The following is a 4,157-nucleotide window of genomic DNA, read 5'->3' as shown; positions in this document are numbered from 1 at the left end:
AGATCCTTACTTTTCCTTTTCACATTCTTCTGTATAGGCATTCGAAAGAAGCTGATGAGTGCCAGCAAAGGAAAAGGTTGCGAAGCACTTGAGCTATGGTCAAAGCCTGTGGTGAATCATCTGTACTACTGTGTCACCCACAGCGAAGGAGATGCAGAGCGTGTGTTATCGATGTGGAAGAGCCTTAACAATCATGTGTGCAACATTCATGAGGGCCATGAAGGCCCATATCCACGCTGTCTGCACCCTGTCCTGGACGAGAACGACCGACCATGGCTCATTCCTGGTAAATGAACTTTCAACAGAGCTATTCAACATGCAATAGTTTTTCTCATTTGTATTAAATGTAATTATATATTATATTCCTCTGAAGGGTCACAGCCTCAGAAGAAGCTAGCAGAGATAACCCTGGCAAAATATCTGTTGAAGGATATTCCAAAGCTTTCTCCTGATGTTCAGACATCAAACTTGGAAGCATTCCACAGCCTTCTCATCCGGTTTGCTTCCAAGTCTGTTGGGTATGGCCCCAAAACTATGAAATGCAGGTTTGTAGGTCTCATCAGTAAGCTGCATTCTGCTAGAAATTATTTGTGTGCATGCCAATGTATCACAAATTTATGAAGTACACTTACATATAAGGCACCAGGATAATTACTTTCTCCATTGAACATGTAGGACGCAGCTAGCCATCCTGCATTTCAATGAAAACTCCAACAGGGCCCATGCTTTCACAGAAGATGGAGAACTGCGCTACCTAATGAAGCAATCGAAGGTGTACTCTGGAGAGTATGTTGCGCTGCCCATCAAGGAGGAGCCTACCTTCAGTAAGTGAACCACGAACGAGACACAAGTACTGAGCCGGTGCCATGTCAGCCTATACATATTAAATTCAAAAACATGAGCACATTTTGTTGCTGTTTTCAGATTATGCTCGCAAGCTTCTGGACAAGGTGGTAGAGCTCTGCCATAAATGGCCTACATTTGATGACGCATGGGCTGCAAACCCTCCCGATGAACTGCCTAGTCTAACGAAGAACGAGCCCCCTGTAGACAAGAGGGCACTTGTAGAGGCCAGGCAACACCGTCTAGAGATGTGTCGCTGCTGCCTGTGCAAGGAAGATTCGCAAAGTACGTGAACCATCCAGATGCTGTATTGTCAAAAGTGCATAGCACATAACATACTATCCATGAAGACTTCTTCACACAGACACAGACACAGAAGACGACACACGTAGGTTCTTTTGTTTCTTCTGTGTCCGTGTCTCTCGGTCTTCTTCATGAATCTATACCAGCTAGCCTGCACCCTTTTCCTTGTTTCTTTTATAACATACTACAGTGCTAAATGTCAACTATCGACATGTCGACAACGACAAGACTTGGCACTGGAGAAAACTAACAAACAGCAATTTTGTTTCACTGCTCCTTTGTATAAAATGAGTTGACAATGTAACATAGATCCACAAAAGTATGTATTGAAAATAGTTACGGTACATCAATTTTATCTCTACAGTGTAGGTCTAAATCCAGTGTAGTACGTTGAAGGGAACTTTTCCCGAATTGCCCACACAACACATGATGGCAGCACATGACGGTTCCCTTCGCCAAGGTGCCCCCAGAGCCAGGATGCACACTGCCGGTAGGCAACATAGCGGTACCTCCTGTAACAAACGGAACAACATCATTATGACGAGAACTGTATTTTTCTCCTACAGGGTCTGCTGCTTCATGGCCGTGGGCCAGCATGTCATTTATTGAACATGACACTGGAGATGACACATTTTGTTTGACAACTTCAATTTGAGCTTTCAGAAAGCAGCTTGCAGGTGAGTGACTACGAAAGAGTGAAACTGAACCGCAAGACCGATAGAATCATCTGTGTGGAAGGCTAGCTTATCATACTACGCACTGGGGACAAGGCATTTACTTCATGGCAGTTTCCATCTGTAGCTTTCAGAGAAACAGTGACTACCTATATTACTCTGACACTCATGCAATCACCTCTGGAAGAGAGCATTACGGATGGTCTGGAGGAATGCATGTGGAGACATCTGAAGACTCTAAACAAATTTTATGAAATGGTAATGCAGCTGCGTTTGTGTTTCACTGGTACGTTGGAGTCTTACAATTTCCCTTTGACTTTTGTTGCGCATGAGAGCATCGTCATGGATGGCCTGGAAGAACGCATGTGGAGACCTCTGAAGACTCTAAACAAATTTTATGAAATGGTAATGCAGCTGCGTTTGTGTTTCACTGGTACGTTGGAGTCTTACAATTTCCCTTTGACTTTTGTTGTGCATCAGAGCATCGTCATGGATGGTCTGGAGGAACGCATGTGGAGACATCTGAAGACTCTAAACAAATTTTATGAAATGGTAATGCAGCTGCGTTTGTGTTTCACTGGTACGTTGGAGTCTTACAATTTCCCTTTGACTTTTGTTGCGCATGAGAGCATCGTCATGGATGGCCTGGAAGAACGCATGTGGAGACATCTGAAGACTCTAAACAAATTTTATGAAATGGTAATGCAGTTGCGTTTGTGTTTCACTGGTACGTTGGAGTCTTACAATTTCCCTTTGACTTTTGTTGCGCATGAGAGCATCGTCATGGATGGCCTGGAAGAATGCATGTAGAGACATCTGAAGACTCTAAACAAATTTTATGCAATGGTAATGCAGCTGCGTTTGTGTTTCACTGGTACGTTGGAGTCTTACAATTTCCACTTTCAAATGTATTGTTGAAAGCCCTACAGTATTTATTCCCCCATGAGTTTCAGACATGGTTTCCATACACCCACCATATGTTGTCTCCCTTCATACTAGTTCAAAAGACTATCTGGTATATGCATCTGGATAACTAACGACACTGGTGTCTGCTGATCTGAACATTGGCCTGCAGTTTTATATGATCTGGAAGATGTTGGTAATATAAGAAATAACTATGTACTTATATATTTCAGATTACTGCGAACACTTTTTCACGGATACTTGGTACAGAGGTACATGCTACTGTTCCTTTGTGTTGGGCAATGATCTTCTAAGGAACTGCGACAGACAAATCGAGGGAGAAGCTTTTCACAGTAACAACAACTTGGAGAGTGTGTGTGACGGGAATATATTTCTGTATCCCTGGGCCTGATTGTGATGATACACATCAAAGGTCTGTTGCTACAAACAACAGGCTGCTCCTGAGGCATTTCTGTGCATAAAAGACAGAATTTTCTCTGAAGTGTAAACATGCTCTTGCTATCCAAGACCTCGTGTACCAGTGAACACGCCTACTTGTGAATGCTGAATTTTGCTTTGAGGGCATGTTTCTCGCTCAACAGGCATATCAGAACATCATATGAACTGCCAGTCCTTGATAAACTACAACCTGTTCTAAAGAATTCATAAAAGCAAGGCATGAATGCAAAAAACTTGTTCTTGTCTCTTGGTAGTGAGTAATGTGCATAGTTGTTTGTTATTGTGTCTAAACAGAGTGACTTGTAGCAATATCTGACTTCTCCATTACAAAGTGCACATGAACGTATCTATGAATGATAATAAAATAATTCGAGGCTTTATATCGTGAAACAACTGTGATCCTATCTGTGAATGACTTATTGCTTGCAGAATAATAATTACCACTGTGAGTACAACTAATAAAAAGTTCATTAGGACGTTTCTGGCGTGATTCTGGGTAACAGTGGCCCCGCACGCATACTCAGTTTTTCTTTTTTTTGTGTGTGTGTTCTATCATATGTTCCCAATTATATCTTTATGATGAACCATCAAAAATGACACTAACTTTGCAGCGAAACTGAACGCTGTCATTGTACCGATTCGCGCATTTCACAATGCTGCACCATTTACTCAATATTAGTCAAGGTTGTGAACTTACTCGTGAAGCGGCGTGTTCATGAACACACCCTGATTTTCAAGTGATTGGAGGGCTAGCCGTATAACGACGTCGGTCAAGCACGACGCTTGGAACTCCGACGCCGTCGTGACACAGCCCTCCGGCTTCTTTTCGACAGCTGCTGGCACGTTGCGGCAGCAGACGTCCTCGCGCCGTGTTTGCATTGATCGGCACACTCCACATGTGCACCTGTTGCAGAGATCAACACAGTTAAGCAATGTCATAAAGTACCGCAACTATGGTCAACTTACCAATCATCC

At 43.0% G+C, this 4,157-nt stretch overlaps 2 long non-coding RNA genes across 3 annotated transcripts; one reads left to right on the top strand and one right to left on the bottom strand.

The window, feature by feature from the left end:
- Window positions 1-765: 765 nt before the first annotated feature.
- On the top strand, window positions 766-2,610 carry LOC135378532 (uncharacterized). 2 transcript variants are annotated; one of them, XR_010418441.1, is made up of 4 exons: window positions 766-824; window positions 925-1,128; window positions 1,511-1,823; window positions 1,948-2,610. It is a non-coding gene; the product is annotated as an uncharacterized LOC135378532 (long non-coding RNA). The 2 variants fall into 2 exon arrangements; XR_010418440.1 differs by having other exon boundaries at window positions 1,511-2,610.
- LOC135378533 (uncharacterized) lies at window positions 1,457-4,157 on the bottom strand. Its single transcript, XR_010418442.1, has 2 exons — window positions 3,880-4,157; window positions 1,457-1,658 (listed from the first exon to the last, which is right to left on the bottom strand). It is a non-coding gene; the product is annotated as an uncharacterized LOC135378533 (long non-coding RNA).

Source organism: Ornithodoros turicata, chromosome 1 (genome assembly GCF_037126465.1).
Source record: "Ornithodoros turicata isolate Travis chromosome 1, ASM3712646v1, whole genome shotgun sequence".
In the NCBI taxonomy this organism is placed as follows: Eukaryota; Metazoa; Arthropoda; class Arachnida; order Ixodida; family Argasidae; genus Ornithodoros; species Ornithodoros turicata.
The sequence above is the reverse complement of the archived record's forward strand: the minus strand, read 5'-3'. Positions and strand labels throughout refer to the sequence as shown.